At 35.3% G+C, this 25,654-nt stretch overlaps 1 long non-coding RNA gene across 2 annotated transcripts in view; it reads right to left on the bottom strand.

Moving 5' to 3' along the window:
* Nucleotides 1-17,343, bottom strand: part of LOC139362272 (uncharacterized) — a 42,810-nt gene extending 25,467 nt beyond the window's left edge. For both annotated transcript variants that reach the window (XR_011620782.1, XR_011620783.1), the window contains exons 1-2: nt 16,618-17,343; nt 14,636-14,809 (exon numbers count right to left, since the gene is read on the bottom strand). This is a non-coding gene — a long non-coding RNA (uncharacterized lncRNA). The remainder of the gene's footprint in view (nt 1-14,635; nt 14,810-16,617) is intronic.
* Nucleotides 17,344-25,654: the final 8,311 nt, after the last annotated feature.

Below are 25,654 nucleotides of genomic sequence, written 5' to 3'. Positions count from 1 at the left end.
AGAAATTTTTAGCTTGTTCAATTATGTTAAAGTTTTCCCTTTGATTTCCTTTTGATTAAAGGAGAAATATTAAGATTATGTCAACTATTTCAAACATACACAGATAAACAGGCATGACATATAACGTCTTCCTCTCATTTACTGAAATGTTTTACAAATCAGATAGAACTCTGATTATTTCACAGATCAGATGGAAATCTTATTACACAATTTCTGTAAATACATTGATCAATCACGATTTGAAATATTTACTTTTAATAGACTCACTATATATTTTATAAATCCCAGCTTTAAGATAAAAATAATTTTCATGAACTTGAAAAACATCAAATGAGAAGGTTTTGATAATGTGAATACGTTAAAGAAGGTACTTTTAAAAATATTTGCTGCTGGCCGGGCGCGGTGGCTCAAGCCTGTAATCCCAGCACTTTGGGAGGCCGAGGCGGGCGGATCACGAGGTCAGGAGATCGAGACCATCCTGGCTAACACAATGAAACCCCGTCTCCACTAAAAAAATACAAAAAAATTAGCCGGGCGTGGTGGCGGCGCCTGTAGTCCCAGCTACTCGGGAGGCTGAGGCAGGAGAATGGCGGGAACCCGGGAGGCGGAGCTTGCAGTGAGACGAGATCGCGCCACTGCACTCCAGCCTGGGCGACAGAGCGAGACTCCACCTCAAAAAAACAAAAACAAAAACAAAAACAAAAATATTTGCTGCTAAAAATTTCACTTTTTTTTCTTTTGAGATGGAGTTTCATTCTTGTTGCCCAGGCTGGAATGCAAAGGAATGATCTAGACTCACTGTAACCTCCGCCTCCCAGGTTCAAGCGATTCTCCTACCTCAGCCTCGCAAGTAGCTGGGATTAGAGGTGCCCGCCACCAAACCCAGCTAATTTTTGTATTATTAGTAGAGAGGGTTTTCACCATGCTGGCCAGGCTAGTCTCAAACTCCTGACCTCCGGTGATCCACCGCCTCGGCCTCCCAAAGTGCTGGGATTACAGGCATGAGCCACCATGCCCGGCCAAAAATCCACTTTTTACATGAAATATTGCATTCATAACATTTAAGAAAATATTTATAACTATTAAGAATAAATTGTTTCACAGTATAAGTGAATTCCAACAAGTATCGTAGAAAAAAGAAAGTATGGCCAAGTGATCTATCTAATGATGTTAACACACATGAAAACCCAAATTTCACATTGCATTTGTGATTGTATAAATTTGTCTCCTACCAATATAATTGTTTCCATATGAAGTCAATGACATAAATTTCATTAGTTATTATATAGCTCATCCAGATCTCATAGTACTCCCTGAATATCCCTCCATGGACATTGAGATAATAAGCTATACTGACATTTCAAATATTCTTTCTTTTTACAATGACATATTTCAAAAATAAAAGCAAATATAAGGGTAACTACTCTAACTCTATATCCATCAACCAGTTAAAAACAAATCTGATCACTTTTTATATTTCTCTAAGATGTTTTTTACAAAAATGAAACAGAGTAGTTAAAGTCAGCTTTTACTTCCCATATACACTGCAATTTCATTCTTATCCATTTCCAGAGGAAATCTCCATTTTGTGTTTATTGTATACAGTTTTTATACAGCTATATTTATACATATACACAAACACTAATATTGTATTAGTTGATTTTAATTGAAATTCTAACATAAACAGAATTACACTGAACTTATATTTTGTGAGTCTTGCTTTTTGAAATCTCCCAATGTTGATATTTGTTCATTTAATTCAAATGCAATGTTTTAATTTATTGTATAACAACATCTCCATTGAATTCCTTATTCTTCCTTTAGTGGCTATTATGATTTCTACACATTGTTAATGATATTAGAGTCAATGACATATATATGTTTGAGTATCTATCCAGAATCAGAATTGCTGACTTGTAACCTATGCATCTCTTCGGTTTCCCTAGATTTTACCAACTTGCCTTCCAAAGTGATTGACAAATTCACATTTCAATCAATGTGAGAATTCTTATATTTCTATGTATTGGGATAAATAACCTTTTGAATTCTTGCCTAAGGGAGGGATTTCATTTTCTTAAATGTGCTTTCTTTCTTTCTTAATGAGATTAAGCATTATTTATGTGCCATAGATATAGCACATAAATATTTGAGTGACTTATTCATAGTATTTGTCCATATGTCTATGAGTGCTTGTTTTTATCATTACTCTTTTGGCATTCTTATTTTCTGTTGTCTGTTTCTTTATTAGTTACAAATGTCATAAATACATTCTTCCATTCTCCACTTATTTTTCCACTTTTTTATTGTGTCTGAATTTTAAATGTTACTTTCTAGATTTTCAACTTTTCTCCTTCTGAATACATTTATTTATCAACCTGAAATTATTTTTTAATTTGAACAATTCTCAATAGCAATAATTGCAAACTCTTTATAATAAAAACTTCAAGAATTACTCTCTGACCACCACTGCTGTCTTTCCAACTCCGTCCCCAACGCCAGCTACCCTTTATCCTTCCTGGGGATCCTTCTAGCTCTCTCCCTTTATATACTGTTTTACCATTTATACATTCTGTGATGTCCAAGATCCCCTTTTGTAATAAATTAATTGTATATATCCCTAACAATCTTGCTCCTCTCTCTTTTCATGTTGGTTGTTTGGGTAAAACACAACCATAGTTAAAATCCAATTCTCTAGCTGAATGTGGCTAGAAAGAAATGAAAAATCATGTTAAATATCCTCACTTAAATGAAAGACAAATAACTTCAAGTTGACTCTCCATGGGTTTTATATTGTTTCCAAATATTTGCAGATTTTCTAGATATCTTTATGTTATTGATTCATAATTTAACTGCATTACAGTTAAGGAACATGTTTTGTAATAGTTACATCATCTAAAATTTATTGATTTTATGGCTCATAATATAGTCTGTCTTGGTAAATGTTCTGTATGCACTTGATAAGAATGTGTATCTTACAATTTTTTAGTGGAATGTTCTATAAAATGTTAGTTACAAAGTGTTGGTGGATAGAGTTTTCAAGTACTCTATATCCTCACTGATTTTCTGTCTACATGTTCTATCAATTATTTTGAGATTAGTGTTGTGGGATTGTCTATGCTTTCAGTTTTATCAGTTTTTGCTTTATATATTTGAAATTTCTGCTACTTGTAAGTAATGGTTAGAATTTCTATGTTTTCCTAATAAATTGGCCACATTTTCATTATCCTCTTTATCTCTGTTACTATTATTTGTTCTGAAAAATACCTTACTATTAATATAGCCACCTCGAATGTTATTTTCATCGGTATTAGCATAGTGTATCCGTTTACATTCTTACACTTTTTGCATCCTTACACTCTTTCCATCCAACCTATTTGCATCTTTATAAAGTAGAAGTAGATGCCTTACAGCCAGTCAGTTATTCATGCTTGCTTTTAATTTCAATGTGACAATCTTTGTGTTTAATTGTTTAGACCATTTACCTGCACTGTAATTATTGACATGGTTGTGTTTAAATTGTTATTTTGTTATTTGTTTTTTTTCTTTGTCCCATCCATTCTTTGTTCCATTTTCTCATTTTTCTGCCTATTTTGGATTAGTATTTTCTTATTACTCTGTTTTATTTCCTGCATTGACTTTGCAGGTATGAGTCTTTGTATTATTTTAGTAGTTGCTATAAAGTTTAGGGTATACATTCTAACTTCTCACAATCTATTTTCAAATATACGATGCTACTTAACATACAGTCTATCTTTACAAGAGTATACTTCTATTTAGACCTTCAAAGCTTTTATACTGTTGTATATTTTATTTCAATAGATGTTGTAAATTCCACAATACATTGTTTTATCCTTTTTGTAAGTAGTGAATTATATTTTAGTTATTTAAATAATAAAAATATATATATTTACTCATGAAGCTACTATTTTTGATATTCTGTGTTTCATTGTCTATATACATTTATATCATATAACTGATCCATGTGGTATCATTTTCCTTTTGCTTGAAAGACTTAACATTTCTTTCTTTCTTTCTTTCTTTCTTTTTTTTTGAGATTAAATCTCATTCTGTCGCCCAGGCTGAAGTGCAGTGGCACAATCTCAGCTCACTGTAACCCCCACCTCCCAGGTTCAAGCGATTCTCCTGCCTCCGCCTCCCAAGTATCTGGGACGACAGGTGTGCACCACTGCACCCGGACTTAACAATTATTTTGATGAAAGTCAGCTTGTGATGAAGTGTTTTAGTTATCTATGTTTGTATAAATCTTTGCTTTGCCTTCACTTTCTAAAATTTATTTTCTCTTAGTAAAGGACTATAAGGTGACTTTTCCTTTTTGCCCCAGTACTTTAAAGATGTTGTATTATTATCTTCTTATTTGCATAGGAATATCTGTGGCCATTATATATTTAAATGTATCTACCCAATTCCTCCCTCTCTGTGGAACTCTAATACCCACATATTTGGTTGCTTGCAGTTGTTCCACACTTTACCAATGCTCTGCTTATTTTGTTTTCATTCAATCCTTTTTCTTTCCGTTTCCTTTTTGATAGATTTTTTTTTTTACTATGCCTTCAATTGTATTTCTTCTTGCTTCTGACGTATCTCTTCTAACCTTTATCACCTTCAGTGTACTTTTCATCTCAGATATTATAGTTTTCATGTCTAGAAGTTTAGATCTTTGTAATTTATTTCATACCTCACATTAATATGTTTATTCTTTGATCTAGTTTCTTGATGGGATGTAGGATACAGTTAGTTTTTAAAGTCCTGATCTAGTAATCCTGCCATCTGTATCATTTCTGAGTCAACATTAATTATTTTTTCTTCTAGCTATGGGTTATAGTTTACTGCCTTTTTGACTGATTCATAGTTTTTGATTGGGTGTCAGATGCTATACATTTTACCTTATATGTTGCAGATATATTTTGCAGTCCTATAGAAGCTTCTGAACTTTATTTGCTAAATGCAAATGGGAACATTTTATTCTTTTGGGTCTTTCTTGTGACCATTCTTGGATCAAAGCAGCCTTTAGTATAGAGTAATTTTCTCTACTACTGATACAAGATCTTAGTACTCTATTCAGTGTAACATTAATTATGGCGATTTCCACTCTGGCTGGTGAGAACAGGCATTACTTGAAATCTGGTTTGTGTGTCGGGCACTGTTCACCCTAACCTATTCAAGTGATTTGTTTGGCAGTCTCCATTTGTTTTCTCACACACCTGTAGTGATCAGTAGATATTTGGACTTGAAGGGGATCTTTTGCAGATTTGGGGAGTTCTTTCCCTATGCAGCTCTTTTTGTTCTCTAGTACTTGGTTTGCACTTTGAGGACACCCTGACTTGCCTGCATGCTCAGTTCTGTGTCCTTAAATCAAGGACTCTGTAGATCTCTGCCTGGATTCTCCCACTCTACCCCATAGCTTGAAATACCTATTTCTGAGCAGTAAGCTAGAGAATTACAAACTAACCATGTTTGTTTATTTTCTGCCTCCAAGGGATCACAGTATTTCATTGCCTGATGTCTAATTTCTTGAGAGCCACTGGTTTACATATAAAGTCTGAATTTTCAGTTGTTTCAGGTGGGGATGGGGTGTGTGGAAATTCAGTTCCAATGACTTCATTTGCAAGGAAGTCAAAACTTGAAGTTTAGTAAAGTAATTCCAGTGTATTTCTTTTAGCTTCATTCTTTTAGCATTAATTGTAGTGGTAAAAACTGTTATATACCTATGATCTTTACACTAGTTAATATATTTTGTTTCTCTGATATTTATTTAAAATTATTTCTTTATCCCTGTTGCTCAGTTTCCATCTTGCGACTGTCTGTGTCTCCATTTATTTACCATGTTAATATACTGGGTACTGTTTTAATATCATGCTTTTCTGAGAAAAGAGATTCTGTTAAAAACACTGAGTTTTAAGTATTTGTGTATTATTTCTTTGCTATTCCCTTGACTTTCTGTCCTTGAACTATTCTTAGAAAAAAATCATCTCCTGAATTTATCTTTCTTCTACTTACCTTTTTTTTTTTCATTTTAAACTTTTGAAGCAAAATTCTATAATTTTTCTCAATTTTATATTCCAACTTACTATTTTCATAGGGGCTAGAGCCTATCCCTTGCACATATTTTTAAATTTCAAACATTGATTTTCATCTGGAAATGTCATTGTTTCACTTTCAAATTCTTATTTACCTGCTTCATTTGATCATGTTTTTATATCCTCCTTTCGTATTTTTTGCAGATGTAATTTCCTTATTTATTTCTTTGAAGATAAATTTTAAATATTGAATACCACTTTATTTTTAATTCATGAATTATCAGTGCTTTGTTATAATTTTATCATTGATCTTTCATACAATTAGATTTCAAATTTCACTTTCTATTTGTTTTTGTATGTTAATTTGAAATAAGAAGCTTTCATGTTTTTGGTTCATTTGTATCTTATTTTTCTCTTTTTTTCCCTCTGTGCTCATCCTTTTTTTAATAATGATTACGTGGCTAGCTTGCCCAAGGACAACTATCCTCCATGCAGGCCATACTTTGCCAGTGTCATGGTGATGGTGCTATTTTATAGACAGGATCTCTGTGACCGCTGAAAATTGTTGGTTTTCTCTGTAATATACTGTCCTTCCTCCCTAGGCTCAGAGTTTCCCAGCCATGGGCTACTTACTGAGAGGTGGTGCAACCACATCCCAGCTTCAAGCCTTAAGACTATCTCTGGTCCCAAATCTAGCATGGAGTACTTCTATACCTCTTTATCCCTCTAGGGTCAAACCACCACCACTCTTTCCTGCTTTCATAGCACAGAAAATCCAATGCTCATTTCTAATCATCACTTTATTTAGTCCTTCTTTTTCTAACCTACACAGATATTGTTTCTGAATCTGGCTATTTAAAAAAAAATATTTTGCCTACAATTGCTGTTTGAAACAGGAGTTGTATCAAAATATACATTTGTTAGGCCACAATTTTTGTAAAATCTTAAGCCAAGGGTATTTTTATCCTAAAAAGGACATCAATTCAAATTCTTTGGACAACAGAATTTACAGAATTTTAGAATTTATAGGTTTTTAGATATTATTCATTCTAAAAATACAACAGGAAAAAACAGAGAAATTGACAATGTTGACTTTCTAGCTTGTCTTTGTGTCTTTGAGAGGAATTCATCTTGCAAACTGATAGACATTAATTTTTCTTAATTGAAATAACATAATTTCTAAAACAATTTTTAAACAGAAAACCATAAGAAGGTCAGCTGTTTTGTGAAATGCAAAAATTAGACTGAAATACCTCAGTCAAATAGATGTCTACTTCTAAAGAATTAGTTATAAAAGTGCTTCTTCAAACTTCTCACTTAGAAAGTGTGTATCCAATTAACCATTGCCTTGAAGGCTTTTATACTCGCATCTCTTGAAGTAGAGGTCAAACAGAGGGTTAATTGGAGATTTCCAAGTGGAATTTTAGGAAAAATTAAAGTATTGCTCTCAGAAATTTGATTTTTTAATAGATATCTTGTAATTTTCCTGAAGCTACATTCACCAATGACTTCACGCAAGTAGTTTTGTATTGACTGAAAACACAGGGTACTAAAAGATATATTAGTTAAATTACCCCATCAAATGAATTTTCAATTCAGTAGGAGTGCTTAATCATGGATTAAAAGTGGAAATATTTATGGCATTGAGAAAAATGGTATCCTTGTTATTTAACCTTACCTACAAGATCATGTCAACCCCAAGTACAAAGTTAACCATATTCTGATATGCAGTTCAGCTGTAGGCTACCATTTAAAAGATAACTTTTGGATGCCCTAAGACTATTGTTATCTTGAATAATTTATTACCACCAGCTTCCTGTATTTCATCATATTTTACTCTAAAAATCACCTTTTCCAGAGAGGACAGTGACATTAGCTTGCTTCCTATCATTTAGTTACTGCCAGAATCTCTCAGGGACCCTACACAAATATACAAGAAAAGCAACTGAATCCTCTTGTTAAGTGTGGACTCAGGTCAAATTGGAACAGGATGAAAAAACAGCCTGACTTTCTGTAATGGTTCTTTTGTTTTGGGGCGTACGCTTTCCTTCTTACTGAAAAAAAAAAAAAAAATAGAACATCGCTAGAGAAGAGTTCCATTTTTATGCTACAATTTACTAGTATGATTACCTTTGTAGAGTATAGCTTCCCAGATTTGTGTGGACTTATGCTAAGCCATAACTATTACGATGAGACAAAGACAAGAAAACCCCAGATATCAAATTATCATGCTCATGCGCAAGCGCACGCACGCACGCGCGCACACACACACATACACACACACACACACACACACACACACAGATTCGTGTGGACTTACACTAAGGCAGAAGTACTACGATTAGACAAAAACAAGGAAACCCCAGGTATCAATCTCTCTCTCACACACACACACACACATACACACACACACACACACACAATCAAAGGTATTTTAAAAATGATATTAACATCTCCGGCACTGGGATTCAGTAAGTAGTGATGGTTCAGTGCAACTTATAGACCTTCAGGCCCAGAAAAATGTTTCTCAAAATTTCTTGCCCATTATCTTCAAACAAAAATTTACTATGTTCAAATGCCATGACTTTTGTATTTTATGCTTCCACCCTTGTTGAAGATAGACTCTGATTTGTACTTCAGGGAGGGATTTAGCAGCTAAAGAGCTTAGTAAGATAATCTTTCTCTCTGAATGAATGAAATAGATCTTTCTTAACAAAGTATTTTTTTCTTAGAATTGTTGAAAGTCCATTTTCTTATTCATATTTGTGTTTCAATGTGTGATCCTGAGGGCATTCAGAAATTATTGAAGTTCTCTGCTCAGTTGGGCTTGGTAGCTGAGAAAAAAATTATAATACTTAGGAATCAAATTTCTCTTTTATTTTTTTACAGACTGTAAGTTATATCAGTAAGATCTATGGATATTTTTGGATGCCATATAATCGATTCACTTTGCCACATAATCTTGTATTATTGACCCACTATCCCAGTGTTTATGCACCTGCTCTCCTATTTTAAGTTCTTCCATACTTTGGTTCTGTGGAGAGTGCAGCTACCATCATTTCTGTAAATGTCTCTTTTTTTATATGTGCAAATGATAGGTGACAAAGTGCTAGCAGCCCTCACTCTCAGTGCCTCCTTGGCCTCACCGTCCACTCTGGCGGCACTTGAGGGGCCCTTCAGCCTGCCACGGCACCGTGGGAGCCCCTCTCTGGGAAGGCTGGGACCGGAGCTTCCTCCCTCTGCTTGCGGGGAGGTTTAGAGGGAGAGGCGCGGGCGGGAAGCGGCGCTGCGCTTGCGGGCCAGTGTGAGTTCTGGCCGGCGCGGGCTCGGTGGGACCTGCACACGGAGCGGCCGGACGGCACCGCCGGCCCCAGGCAGTGAGGGGCTTAGCACCCGGGCCAGCAGCTGCCGCCGTTGTGCCGGACCCCCAGCAGTGCCGGCCTGCCGGCGATGCACTCAGATTCTCAGTAGGTTTGGCTGCCTCTGGGCGGGGCAGGGCTCGGGACCTGCAGCCCAGCCCGCGGTGTCTGAGCTCCTCCGCCGGCGGTGGGCTCAAACGTGGTCTAAGCTTCCACACCCGGCGCCGCCCCCTGCTCCCTGGTGCCGGGTTCCATCCACAGCCCAGTGGCTGAAGAGTCCAGGCTCTGCCTGCAGCCCTGGTGCAGCATTCACTGGGTGAAGCCAGCTAGGTTCCTGAACTGGATAGGGACTTGGAGAACTTTTATATCTATCAGGAGGATTGTATGTGCACCAATCAGCACTCTGTGTCTAGCTCAGGGTTTGTGAATACACCAATAGTTACTCTGTATCTAGCTAACCTAGTGGAGACTTGGAGGACTAGCACTCTGTGACTCTGTGTCTAGCTCAAGGTTTGTAAATACACCAATCAGTACTCTGTGTCTAGCTCATGGTTTGTGAATACACCAATTGGTACTCTGTATCTAGCTAACTCTATCTAGCTTACTAGCACTCTGTGACTCTGTGTCTAGCTCAAGGATTGTAAGCGCACCAATCAGCACTCTGTCAAATCGGACCAATCAGCTCTCTGTAAGGTGGACCAATCAGCTCTCTGTAAAATGGACCAAACCAGCGGGATGTGGGTGGGGCCAGATAAGGGAATAAAAGCAGGCTGCCTGAACCAGCAATGACAACAGGCAGGGGTCCCCCTCCACCCTGGGGAGGCTTTATTCTTTTGCTATTTGCAATAAATCTTGCTGCTGCTCACTCTTTGGGTCCACACTGCCATCATGAGCTGTAACACTCACCGCAAAGGTCTGCAGCTTCACTCCTGAAGCCAGCGAGACCACGAACCTACCAGGAAGACAGAACAACTCCAGACACGCTGCCTTTAAAAGCTGCAACACTCATCGCAAAGGTCTGCAGCTTCACTCCTGACAGCAAGACCACGAACCCTCCCGAAGGAAGAAGCTCCAGACACATCTGAAGGTCTGAAGGAACAAACGCCAGACACACCATCTTTAAGAACTGTAACAGTCACCGCGAGGGTCCGAGGCTTCATTCTTGAAGTCAGTGAGACCAAGAACCCACCAATTCCAGACACACAAAGATTTCTCCCAAGTATTTATTTGTGATTGAGATTGCTGAGATAACATACTGGTAGTATAATTCCAGTTCTTGATCTTGGGAACTACAGGGACATTGAATGCTAGAATTGTCTGTTTAGGTTTTATAAAATACTCAGTAAATTTAATTAAATGTCAATTTATTTAACTTTTGCTGAATTTTATTATGTGCTCAAACATAGTAAGTTTTATGGATATTGACAGTGAAGAAACAGGAAACTGCAGTGCCGGGGCTAGGGGAGAGGTTGTAACTACAAATAGATTGATCAGAGGCGGCCCTGGTAAGATAACCCCCGATCTCATACTTGCACATGGGGAGACAGTGTCCAGGAGGAACCTGAGGGAAGAGGGAACAAGGCTCTAAGGCAGTGTTCTGTTATGTCCAGAATGCTTGAGGAACAGCAAACAGCAGGGAAGGTAAAATGATTGCAGCAAGGTGAATGAGGGAAAAATAATAAGAGATAAGTCAGAGCGGTAACAACCAAGAGAGCTGCTCACCTCGTGAATAAGTCATTGGTAGGTAGGACTTTGATTTTTGTGACTTAAGCTTTTTTTTTTTTTTTTTTTTTTTAATGGAGTCTGGGCTCACTGCAAGCTCCGCCTCCCGGGTTCACGCCATTCTCACTCCTCAGCCTCCAGAGTAGCTGGGACTACAGCACCCACCACCACTCCGGGGGTTTCACCGTGTTAGCCAGGATGGTCTCGATCTCCTGACCTCGTGATCTGCCCGCCTCGGTGTCCGAAAGTGCTGGGATTACAAGCGTGAGCCACCACGCCCAGCGTGACTTGGGTTTTTAAACCACACTTGCGAAGAAATTATAGCACACAGAGTGGTGCAGAGGAGGTGGAGATGGATAGCTCCTGTCGGGGGCCTGCTGTCTCTGGTCCTGAGGGATGCAGCTGACATATCAGACAGGACAGCATGCAACCCAGAAGCCTTGCAATGCATGTTTCTAGGACCCAAGTTATGTAAGTAGGAGAAAAGTTGGGCAGATGTAGGATGAGAGACTTAGTAACAGTTTTGAGTACTGGAGTTATCATCTTCAACAAAGGATACCTTGCCACAGAGAGAACCATAAAATCTCTACAATATGGTCCGCATCATAGCAAAAGCTGCTGGTGCCGCAGATGGACTGCTGACATTGGCGTCACAGCCAAAAGCAGAAGGGACGAAATAGTTTCACTCACCTTCTAATGTCCTGCCAGTACTTTATAGTGGAATAACCTAACTAGAAACCAGCTGCCAAGCACTGGGAAGTGAAATTCTCAGGCTTTCAGGCCCATAAATTACACAGGCAAGCACATTTAAGAGTGGCAGTAGAGCTGTGGTCTAATCCACAAACATCTAACCCACTTAGAGTTACCAGCTTGATAGCTACTGTGTCCGGAACCTCCAGAGGGAATCCTTTAATGACTCTTCTCATCTTTCTCAGAGTAAAAGTGAATGCAAACAGGATACATTTCACTATATTCTTACAGCATCATCATGATGGAGAGAAAAACGGTGCAACATTCGAGGAGGTTACTCTGAGAAGGCAAACTTAAAGAGTAAATACCAAACCATCAGCTAAAAATGCCTGCAAAGAAGTAACGCCATTAGGCTAAAAATGGTCTTAACCGATCCCATCATTCCGGAAGCGCCACACGCTATCACCCCTTCCAAAACTGTTCTCAGTCTCAGTTAAGCAAATCTCCTCTTTGTCATGAGCGGTAATCTATCTGTGCTATCCCCAGAGTCGAAGAGATATATATTAATAAAAGTAACAAAATTAAAATATACGCATCCTTTGTCAACTTATTTCTAAACCGTTCATTGTAAATCTGTTTCTATTTTGCCTGAACTGCAGGTAAATCTCTATAGGCTACTTGACATTTCATTTGATAGTTTTTATTTCAAAACTGATAACTACATAGCCGGCAAATTATGACTTGTGAACCAAATCCATCCCACTTCCCGTTTTTGTAAATAAAATATTATTGGAACACAGTCACGCCTGTTTATTTACTTGTTGTCTCCGGCTTTCTTCATCCTAGAACAGCTGAGCTGAGTAGTTGCAATAGCTAATTTCGGGTTCACATTTAGCAAAGCCAAAATATATACTATCTGACTATCCAGGAAAGAACTTGCCAAGCTCTTTTATCTGTGACACTTTACTTGGTATTTCATTCTGGGTAACCATTGTTGGTGACACCTTCCATAAGGACCTGGGTTCAGTAATCTTCTGCTCACTGTTTTCTTTTATCACAAATCTCCACCAGCCTCCAAATTTAGTGATTTTAAAATAAGATTAAGTTAAATCTTTAATGCTGCTGCTTTGTCTCTTTTCGTTGTTTCCACTCCGTCTCAATTGCTAAAATAATGTCATAGCTGAGTTATTATTCTGCCTCCAGTCAAATCAAATGCCTATAACATGATTTTTTAATGCAACTCGTTGCTATAAAGCATCTGTGCTTCCCCAATTGACCAATAAAGGTGAATCACTTTCTCTGTCTCCCCACCAATTTCTTTTATCCTCAAACAATACCTCTCACTAGTCACCTGCAGAAATGCTATACATCGTTCAGGAAACCCAAGAAAACCACATCACTATTTCCCAAGTAATATGTACTTAAAACAATGATGATTCCAATAACATATTATTGCCATTGAAAACTATAGAAATTATATTTAACTTTTCTACGCCTCGGCAGATATTTGTTCCAGACATCATCCACTGAGGCATAGGCAAGTTAAAAAAACATGAAACATCTAATTGGGACCTGCACATTCGAGAAGATAGTGGAATTTCACTTTATTGCTTTAGAGGGAACAATCCATTGAAGCTCATATTTGTAAAAGAAATTAGAATCCTATTTTTATAAAAAGTATTTAATATATAATGTGATTTTAGTAAAAATCTACCTTAATCATAAAACTATTTTTCATGCCTAAAAGATGACCCAAGGGTATTTAGGGCTAAAACATATTGTTATCTGATGATTGACTGAAGATGTCCTTGGTCATGAAAGGGGCAAACATTGAACTGGGAAAAATGTGGTGTAATCTTCCAGCTCTCTGAATTTATTATTGCAGGGTAAAAAATCTCTATTTTGCTTCTTAATCTAGGTGATATTTTTCTCCAAGGTCTGAGAAGAAAAGCATTTCCTGGACTCTCATACCTTTCCTAAAGCATTTTTCTCTTTTCTTTTTTCAGAGGTCATTGTCAAAGTTTTTGTCCTTGAAAGGTTAGCTACGTCTATAGATTTCTATTTGAAGTTACAAGTGCTCTTCAGAATTTCAGCTATAGGTGTCTACTTCTGCAATGGTATGAGACATTGCTCTTGTAAAAATTACAATCTGTATGGTGGAAAATTTTGGAAAAGTATTGTCAAGTGTATTACTTTCTGCCAAAGGTTAATCAGATACTGCTGAATGATGAAGTTGATTCTTTGAATAGTTAATGCTATTCTCAAGATTCTATTTGATACAAATAAAAATTACAATAAAAAGTTTAAAAAACAGTTTGAGAAGCTGAAAGTGTCAATGTATTTTTTTATAATTTAATGGAAAGTAAAAAATATGCATACACAATCTTTTAGGCAGTTTCATGAGCTATTACAAAGTGGAAGGGAATATTACTATTTATTGAGTATTCACGAAGCTAACTTTCTTTAAAAAATATTAGGAAAGGGTAGAAAAATTAATATCACTTTAATAAATAACTGTTCTGTGATATTAGGTACTTACATTTCCCAACTATCATCTCTCTCTCTGTCTCTCTCTGTCTCTCTCTCTCTCTCTCTTTCTCTGTCTCTCTCTTTTCTTTCTCTTGCTTACATGCAGGATGTAGACATGAGGAAAAAAGTAGATAGTTAGGGACCCTCAGAAGTAAAATCTATAGAAATAAGCAAGACTTTGAAACTCTAAGTGGGGCCATTGGTTATTAAGATATTGCCCGTATTAAAAAAGTAAGAAATACCTATAAATGATTGGATGCCATGCTGACATAAAGAAAGCACAGATGTTAGATATACCTGGCACTCCTTCTGTGTTCCTCAGGCAATAGTCACAGGACTGCTGAGACCCTGAACAAAATCCCGAAGTTCTGTCCAGAAAAGAAGGAGGTGATACTAGGCAACTGCTGTCAGCAACCAACACAAGGGATTTAAGTATCAAGCAACTCTTCATCTCTCCCTTTTTCTTTTTTCCTGTTTAACAAAATTCTGTAAGTTAATTACAAATTTGACAAACAAATGAAGGAATGATCACACAGGCATTCTAGGTGGCCATCTAAATTCACCACAAATTTAGTATCCCCAAACCTACTGATTTGTGTGCTATGAAAAAAGAAAAAAAAAAAAAAGACAGAGAAAGAGAAATATAGTTCTGGAGAGGACATTTTCTTGTACATAAGGGCTATTTCTGTTTAGAAAAATCCACACTGTGAACTTTGAATCCGGGCATCTCCTCTCAGCTAGGGCACTGGCAAAGGATAGAGAAGGAGCCGATAAAATGCCATCACCCACGGTGACGACGCCAGACGGTGGGAGACAAAGAGGCAACAGCATTAGGTTTCTTCAGGCATCTTCGTTAGAATTGAAAACAGGAGTGACATTGACAAATATACAGTAATGGCAATGACAGTAGAAGCATTCTGACCATGCTGTGCTGAGCTGTTTAACCTCTGCTTCCTGATTCTAGTGAGATTTCAGAATCTACTTCCCTAGGCTTCTCATTGTTTTTTGTGACCCAGTTATAAATTTCTAAATTCATTTTCTATGTATGTGGCCAGAGTCATTTTCTAACATCTATAACTAGCAGGCAATAAAGATGACTTATGCAAGGGGTAAGGAAAGTTTCCTAGATAGTGACAACTCTTACTTATAACTTGCCAATTTTAGAAGCTTTTAGTTTTTCAATTTAGAAAAAAAAAATCTGGTAATATAGTATAACAATTATGCAATATTTTCTTGAATAATTTGACCCAGATTTATGATTGTATGGCATGGGTAAAAATGAATTTTATTAAGTAATATTGTATTATTCTTCAACATAACGATTTTGGGGTGATTCATTCTAAATTGGTTTCTCACAGTTAATCGAGTGCTCTTGTGAATTGTTTAATAACATATAATTTCACAGTTGGAAATTCTTTTTTCAATTTTGAGCATTTAATAAGTGAAAATAATCTGTACTTTATTTTGAGATAAATTTATTTTTAAAAAAGAGGAAAAGAGCTATTATATAAGGAAGAAATAATATTTTCATCTTCTTTCTCTTCTTTGACTTTCAAACATCTTAAATTTGTGGACCAAGTATCCCAAAACACCAGGGAGACCTGACCTTTCTGTGACAAGTATGGAATAAGTGAGTGAACCTCAGGGGGCAGATTTGAAAGAAAACATCCTTATCCTAAAGATAATTAAGTACATTTTTCAAACTAGGAGAAAATGCCTGTGTGGGGCATATTTTTAGTTAAACTCATTTTTTAACCTAAAAATGCAGGAGAAAGATTACTTTTGCAGGTTTTCAATAGAAATTACCTTGAGAATCCTTCTTTTGAAGCATTTCCCTGAGTTGCATAGAAAATTTGCAATAACAAAGTGATTATTATGCTGTATTCATTTTTCATATTTTACATACCGTGTAAGTGAACCTATACCAAACTAAGTACAGTTACCCTTTAGCTAAAGTTGTACTTTCACCTTTGCTTAAACCAGAATGAAGAATTTAAATTAATGAAATGGTCAGATCCATATAGATAAAAGGAAAGGTTGGAAACTAGGGCATCTTGGATTTCCCAGTTCAAATCCCACCTGATCTCTTCTTTTGCTGTGGTACAAAAGTTGGCCTTCATATGACCAAACATAAAACTGACCCAAATCTAAGTAGAATCTAATTTGTAAAATGAATGTTAAACTAAAGCTCTTGAGTATATGAATTACAAAGTTGCCCTTATGACCACTTTTCATGGATGGAGACAGTGCAAAAAGAGATTTGGAATAGAAACAGTTACCTGTGACATACTTTGTTCATCCCATGCAAAATGTGCTGGCAACATTCAATGTCAAGATGTTCTTCTCAGAATGTTCGAAGTATAGCTATAAATATGTGCTATATCTTTTTAATCTTGATTTTTATTGCCATTATAAACAGAAGAGTTGTGAGTTCACCAGGGATTTGTGTCACGTTTAAACATGTCCTTGAAAATTTTTAGTAAAAATGGAGTTACCCAAGTCCAAGATACTGAGATGTTTCATCAAAATCTGCATTGAATTGAAATAGATTACAGCATGGCCTGTGATTCAGAAATGCCGTAAGAGAAGGTAGCAGAGAAAACGTAATTGAAAAGATATTTATCTAGTACCAAATTATCAAGGTGGTATCATATAAATGGAAATAGCTACTTTAATTAGCTGTTTGTATCCATCAAACAGGAACTCTTACTGACCTCTTAGTTGACAAAATAACCAAAGTTCTGACATTTCTTATCAGCTTTTATTAATTGGTTTATTCAAATTATATGTGTTGAGTTCCTACTATATGCAGTGTGCTGTAATGGATTGTAAAGTTGAAATGAATATGAGTACTGATTCAAAATAAAATTATATTTTGGTAATAAGCTGATATGATACTGTATATTGAAAGCCAATTTTATGCTTAATTATTCACTGTACAGTTGAGACAGCCAATCAAACTATTGCCATTTTAGTCAATATATAATTATTTGAGTATTTAAGCATTTAAAGTTAAGCAGTTATGAGGGCAAAACTATATATCTTGAATAGAAAATATAAACCTGAAATATGTCTCACTAATAACCCACAACAAAATTTAAAATTTCCAAATATATAAATTATAGGTTTCGTTTGCTTTACAGCACACAAAACATAATGCTTGAATTAACATATGAATCATTTAATGTAAACATTTTTTTAAATTAATGTTAATGATGCACTACATATAGAAACTTATGGTCTGGTGAAAAAATGTCTATCGTTGAAAACATATACAGAATGCACATAATATAAATTAAATTATTATACATAAAATTTATTTTGATGTTCATTTATAGATTTTTATATTCTAATAATTTGAATATCATTAAAAAGGTATAATAGTTAAAATGGTTTTGATTTTATTAATTGTACATTTCTCCTTCATTTTATAAACAAGAATTTAATTCCTTTTCTCACCACCCCTGTGAAACAGATAAGAATTATTGCCATAATTAAGATGGCAGTAGAGAAGTCCAAAGGTTTTGGCTGAGGCTATTGATATAATCAGTGGCCCACAATAAGGAGAGATATTTACAAGTAACTTTGTTGAAAAGCCATAGGGCAAATCTAAGTGACTCTATCTCTTTTTCTACTTGTGAATTTTCCAAAGTTTTAAAGGATAATTGTACAATTATGTTTCAAAGTAGTTCTTTGAAATTAGCATTGTAAGAACATATGATGTTTAAAAAATAAAAAAACACAGAATATACTTCAAGAAATGCTTAAAGTATCTGATCTGTTTTGTGTGAATTAAATATATATATATTCAAGCCCTTGAGTACAATTTTAATTGGGATCTCATCTAAAAATGATTCAAACATAATACTTTGGAATTACTTTTTAATAGTTCAGAAAAATTGTCATTAGGATTAAAAATATCCGGTGTGCATATATGTGTGTGTATAAAATGTTTGTGTGTGTGTTTGAAGAACATCATGAAATACATGAGATAATTCTAAAATTTCTGTGATAATTAAAGATATGGAGAAATTTATGGTGACTTTGTCTAATTTTTCTAAGTGGTTTAAAGAAATTGAGACATGTTAAATTTCTTTTTGACAAAGAATAAATTTAATCACATCACTTTTCTTTTTGACAAATGATTATTTTTCAAACAATGTTAACAATACAAATTACCTTATATCAGCTTACCTTACATCTGCTATCCAAAGCTGATTTTTAAATTAAAATTCTCATGAGCTACTGGCAAAGTGAAAATTAGTGAGTTGGCAAATTGAGGTGACAAATTCTTCCAGAAATGTTTAAGAAGGAATAGCTAGAAAGAAAATATGAGAAAAATAATTACTCTAAAGGATAGAATTAGAAGAAACAGTTTCTCTTTAACGGAGCTTTCGAAGAATGGAAATGGAAAGGAGACAGTATTTATAGAAATAATATTCCGTAGAGCTTCTGGATGTATAGAAAGACATAATATAAATTTCACAGTTTTATTTTCCCCAGAAACAGCACCTAAAACTACCACCTCATGTAGGTGATTCCACGAAGCACAAGTGAAGACTTGAATGAAGCTAAGGAGAAAATGACTTGTTACTGAGCAATGGTGGCGGATTCCTGCTGGAGACTCTGAAGGCCCAACCTAGAACAGGTATCCACTGTCTCCAAGGATAGAGTCTTGAGGTTTATTATTGTTATTATTATTATTATTATACTTTAAGTTCTGGGGTACATGTGCAGAACGTGCAGCTTTGTTACATAGTTATACACGCGTCACGGTGGTTTGCTGCACCCGTCAACCTGTCACCTACATTAGGTATTTCTCTTAATGCAAGCCCCCCGCCCCTTGGCAGGCCCCCGTGTGTGATGGTCCCCTCCCTGTGTCCATGTGTTCTCATTGTTCAATTCCCACTTACGAGTGAGAACAGAGGCCACAGAACAGAGTCTTGGGTTTTAACTCCTTAAACTTTTGTCTGCTCCAGGCACCCTGCATAAGCTAATTCCTGACGGCAGAAAAGCTGAGAGATGCAATTGATATCTGAGGTGAGATGCTGCCAGAAGGCCCAGGACACTGTCCACCACTGTGACTGCTGAAACACAGGGGAAGCGGAAATGTAGAGGATGACGTGCGGGGCTCAAAAATAAGTCTAATGCAACTTAGACTGAAAAGACTGGTTCAGAAACATCCAAAAGGAAAAACAAGAAATAACTGGCACTAAACACATGCTAGTGAAATTTAAGAATATCAGTGACAATCTCCCAGAAAGAAAACAAAAATAGTCCTCATAAAAGTTAGGAACGTAAGATCAACATAAGCTTTTTCAACTACAACACTGAATGGAAGAAAAAAATGAAATAATATTCCTAAATTACCACAAGTAAAGCATTTCACACTATCATAAATGCAAAGGTGCTACATAAAAGACTCCAGGCATTCAAGAGCCAGAACATTTATTGTACATACAATACATCTGGAAGAAAAATATATAATAAATTGACAATGACATAAAAATAAACATGAGATTTTTGGGGAATACTAGAAAAATGTACAAGTTTTGTTAAGTTTTTAAAGTTACTTGGGGAGTGAACATAATTGTTAAGTTTTCACATTGGTAAGAAAAACATAGAAACACAGGTCAAAAAAGATAGGTGTAAGCATTAGGAGAAAAGCATAACATGTATAAATATACCTTTCTAAGTTTAAAAATTGCAAATATTCTCCAGGTGTGGTGGCTTAGGCTTGTAATCCCAGCACTTTGGGAGGCCAAGGCGGGAGGATCATTTGAGTTCAGCAGTTCAAGACCAGCCTGGGCAAGAGAACAAGACCTCGTCTCTACTAAAAAAAAAAAAAAAAAAGTATCCAGATGTGGTGGCGCACACTTGAGGTCCCAACTACTTAGGGGGCTGGGGCGAGAGGATCGTTTGAGCCCAGAAATTCAAGGCGGTAGTGAACTATGATCATGCCACAGCACTACAGCCTGGGTGACATAGGGAGACTTGTCTAAAAAAAAATACTAATGTTGTAAAATTTGTCATATTTTTAAAAGAAGAGCTAGCCATGGTGGCTCACACCTGTAATCCCACCCTTTACAGAGACTGAGGTGGGAGGATCACTTGAGCCCAGGAGTTGCAGATCAGCCTGGGCAACATAATGAGACACAAAAAAAGAAACAAACAAAAAAAAGAAAAAAAACAAAAACAAAAACAAAGACAAAAAAACTGCATGCACACATGAATACACATTTTAATACAATTAACATACATGTACTCCACTCCCAGATGATGAGCTAGAACATTAAACCTTAGATTCATTTGATCCGGGTTCATTCCTCTTCCTCCCATCTCAACATCATCATATCATGAATTCTTCTTTTCTTGGTTTCCAAGTTTTATTGCCGATCTATTTATCATCTGTAAATTGTTTTTCTGCCTTTTTGTCCTTTATACAAATGGAATTGTCTATTTTATAAAATTTTAAATTCATATTGTATTTTCAGAATCAATAATGTTTATGCATTTAATCATTTGTACTGCTAAATAATATTTTGTAGTATGATTCTACCATAATTTAACCATTCATTCTACTATTCTCCCATTAATGAAAATTTAGGCAGCTGATTTTTTTTTTTATCTATTCTGATTGATGTATCTATGGGAACATCACTCCTGGTACCCAGTTGCAAGGTTTGTCCTTGAAATTTTATGATCATAAGGTACATATAAGTTCAACTTCACAAGAGATTTGTAAATTGTTTTACAATATGGTTGCACAAGTTTACACTCTAAAACCATTAGTGTAATGACAGTATGACTATACCACAGCCCTTCTGTACATGTTTTTTAGTGAAAAGAACTGTGTACATTTTAATACTGACAGGGCAATCAATATTTTCATTGTGCTATTTACATTTGATTTAAGAAATCCTTACTACTCAGGGAGAAGAAAATACACTCTTACAACATCTTCTGAACATCTTCTGTCTGCTTGTTCTTGCCGCAATGCCACATAATCTTAATACTGTTAGTAACTCCTGTTCTTTATTTTTCAGGAAAGTTTTGGCTATTTCTTGTCCTTTGTTCTCTCATATAAATTTTAGACTATGTTTAATAAATTCCAAAGTAAAATACTATGAGGTTTTGATTATGAATGCATTCACCTATGATCAATTGGAGGAGAACTGACAACTTCACCCTATTGCAATCACAATCATAACCTTCTCCCAATATTTACAACTGCATCAATGTCTTTTAATAAAGTCTTATTTTCTATAAGTAAATAATCTGTTTGGGAGGCCAAGGTGTGAAGAAAGCTTGATCCCGGGATTCTGAGGCTATAGTAAGCTATGATTGCACCACTGCACTCCAGCCTGGGCAATGAAGCAAGACGACCATCTCTAAAATAAAATATAAAATAATAAATAAAATAATAAAAAGTAATCTCTGTTATGAGTTGGCATATCTTAATTTTTAGTATAGGTATTATGATCATTTTTACTTTACATTAAAAATTATTTGTTGTGTATAAAACTGTGATCGACACATTGATCACCCATCCGGAAAAATTAGCAAACTCATATATTAATTTTAGAATTTCCCCATGGTTTCTTTGGAGTTTCTGAATAGACAATCTGAAAATAGTCATGCTTTTGTTGTTACTTCGTTTTTCAATCAATTTTCTTTCTTTTTTCATTTTCATGGTTAGGCCTCCAAGTACAATGTTGAAAAGAAGTGATGACAGTGTATCTGGTCTAAAAGCAACTGCTTTAATACTGTACCATAAAAATTATATTTACTTTATTATTTTATGATGCCCTTAGCTGACGGCATTTTGCTTTAAATTTCTAGTAACTTAATCACAAATTGATAAAGATTTTTACTAACAGTCTTTTAGTCTATCAAGAAAATAACATATATTATGTTTCCCTCCTTTTGTCTGTTAATAGGGATCAACCCAACTATGTAAGCTTTGTCTTGTCTTTAAGTTTACTACTGGATTCATTTTGCTAATACTGTACTGCGTATTAACGACTAGCATGGTAAGTAATTTTCATTCTCCTATCACTTACCTTGTCAGGTTTTGGTATTAAGGTTTTGTTAACCTTATAAAATAAGGTAACAAATGCTCCTTCCTTTACTTCTGTAAGAGTTTATGTAATGTCAGGTTTATTTACTATTTGATACAACTTGCTTTTAAGGTCACTTGGATCTGGTGTTTCATTTGTGTAAGGATTTTAAAATACTGACTGTAATTTTTAATTGGTAGAGAACTATTAAAGATTTTGAGTCAATCTTGACTCAGTCTTGCTAGAGCCTTTCTAATTTTTTTTTTTATTTTATAAATTCACTGGCATGACAGTCATTAAAGCTCTTTAAAGTATATTTTAATATCTGCACCATGTATATTATTTCTCTTTCTTCCTTAAAAATATATCCATATATTGTTTGTATGTGCACGCTTGTGTGTTTGTATGTGTGTGTTTATGATTAGCCAAGACTGTCTGATTTATGATTATTTTCAAAGAACCAACAAGATAGGCTGAGTTATGTGGCAGGTATATAAAATCTCACACTGTTAGTGGTTTGAAATGTGTTTTATTTTTCCTTATACCTCAAACTTAGTGTGATCCAGAGTTTTTGTTTGCTTCTTCGTTTGTTTTTTAATTGTAGATCCTCTCATCAGGTTGCAAGCTGATGGAACACTCTCCATTGGTGACATCATTGTTGGCCACCAGGGTTCGACTGGAAAAGTAGGCCCCAAAGAATCCCCACAGAAATCCTAAGTTATTTCTGCACACAATTTCTTGGTCAAAATAAGTTGCAAAGCCATGCTTGAATTCAATAGGGTGGAAAATGCCTGGAAGCAGAATAAGAACAAAATGTGAAAAGCTCTGATGACATCCATGCCTATGCAAACTTTTGACTTTGTTCACACTCTCTGTTGAATATATTTTTCATTGATCCTGGCTTTAATCTTTATTAATTCCTTTCATCTTTTTCAAAGTTTTCATTGCCGTACTGTTTATGAACTGCCTAAGGCAGATATTTAACACAGTAATTTGCAGCTTTTCTTATTTTTAGATAAGTATTCAAGGGCACACATTTCTAAGTTCTGCTTAAGCTTCAGCTCACTAATTTTGATATCACCTATTTTCATTATGATTCTTTTCAAACAGTCCTCCAATTTCATTTTGATTTTTTTCCCTGGATATCGTATTTTAAAAATCACAAAGCAATTTTTATTGTGTTTTGAAAAAATTTGATTTTCATTTTGCTATTTTTGTATCTACATCAGTTACTGAGAAGTCTGTTGAAATATCTCAATATTTGAGTGGGTTAGTCATTTTCTCCATAAAGTTCTATAAAATTTTGATTTATATATTTCATACCATGATATTAAGGGCACCTCTGTTAAAATATTACATATTTCTGGTTTTAAAAGGCCTTATTAATACATAGCAAATAACTGTGAATCTACTAAGACATTTGCCTCAAATTCCCATTTGTATGATATTAATATGACTACATCAACTTTCTTTTAACTAGTATTTGCCCGGTTTATTTTTTCTTTGTTTTTTTCCTTTCATATTTGCTGTATGTTTACTTACCAGTAGGTCTCTAAGCAGCAGAAAAAAAATGTATTATTATTTGTTAACTCAGTCTCATAACCATTCACTGTAAAGAGCATTTAGACCATATAAACTGCATATGATTACTGGTAGGCTGACAGTGTTTCTATGACCTCAATATGTACTATTTGTCTAAATTTTTTTGTTTCTACTTTTCTTAAAGTCTTTATTAACTTTACGATGATTTTTTCACATTCCATTTTTTGAATTTTACATACATATTTTGCACATGCATATCTACATTTTGTGAAGAAAACTAGATCCTTTAGAACCCTTTAGCTTGATCTCATGGCTCTACAAATACACATTCTAGGTATTTCTCTCTTTTTTTTGTTTTTGTTGTTGTTTTTGGTCTAGGAATATTTGCTTTACCCAATCCCTGCACTTAAGATCACTTTCTTTATATCTGCAATACATTCTTCATATTTATTTTAAGTGAAAGTTTGTTGGTAATAAATGCCATCAGCTTTGTTTGCTTGATTTTTTTCAATTTTTCTTTTGAACTCGAAAAGCTATTTTTTTTAATGTAGAATTTTAAATTGACAGCTATTTTTTTCTCAGTTCTTTCTTCACAGTATCCTAAATGGCTTATGGCTTCCAAATGATGTTGTTAGGAATCAATTCTCAGGCCAGGTGCAGTGGCACTTGGATCATAGCACTTTGGGAGGCCGAGGTGGGCAGATCACTTGAGGTCAGGAGTTTGAGACCAGCCTGGCTAACTTGGCAAAATCGCATCTCTACTAAAAATACAAAGAAATTAGTCAGGTGTATGGCACGTGCCTGTAATCCCGGCTGCTCGAGAAGCAGAGGCAAGAGAATCGCTTAAACCTGGGAAGTGGAGGTTGCAGTGAGCCAAGATTGCGCCATTGCATTCCAGCTTGGGTGACCAGGTGAGGCTCTTGTCAAAGAATCAACTCGCAGACTAATTTTTGTTCCCAGGTGATCAACATTTTTATTTGACTGTTTTAAAGGTACTCTATTGTTTATGTTTTGCAGTTTTACAGAGAAAAACAAACAAACAAACAAAAACAATTGGTAAGCAAACAAAACATTGAAAAAGAATCCCTAAAAAAATTGGAGAAATGAAAAAAATAGAAACATGAATATATAAAAGAATGAAAAATTAGAGAAACATTAAAAATTGGAGTAAAACTAACACGTAATGCAACATTAATCTCAATAATTTTAATGCTCATCCATTGAAATACTAAAACTGGAAGACAGCACAAAAATTACTCCTACCATCCCAATAACAGCAAGCAAGCAAGAGCTGCCCAAAAGACAAAAATACTTAAAAAAAAACACCATGCAAAAAAAGCAGAAGATAAAGTTATAAAAAAAAATACTACCCCAAGTCAATATGAACCAAAATCAATCAAGGGTTGGAATTTTTTTGTCAGATAAAGTTAACATCAGAATAATAGAATTTAATAAAATAAGAATTTAGCCAAAAGAGAGGCATGCCCAAAAGATAAAACAACATAATGAAATGATATTACAACTGAATGAGCCATTTCTTTGATAATTTTCTATATCCAACCATCCCAGCCTGTCAATGGCTAACAACAACGTATACTTGTCTTACTGACCGACACAGGTCAAGTGTGCCTCTGCTGCACTCAGCTGAAATCAGCTGAGCTTGTCATTTTGTTTACAGGTATGCTCTTTGGGTATCCTCTTTCTGGGTTCAAAA

The sequence above is a fragment of the Macaca nemestrina genome, chromosome 3, assembly GCF_043159975.1.
Source record: "Macaca nemestrina isolate mMacNem1 chromosome 3, mMacNem.hap1, whole genome shotgun sequence".
Lineage (NCBI taxonomy): Eukaryota > Metazoa > Chordata > Mammalia > Primates > Cercopithecidae > Macaca > Macaca nemestrina.
This window is presented reverse-complemented; position numbering and strand designations above follow the sequence as displayed.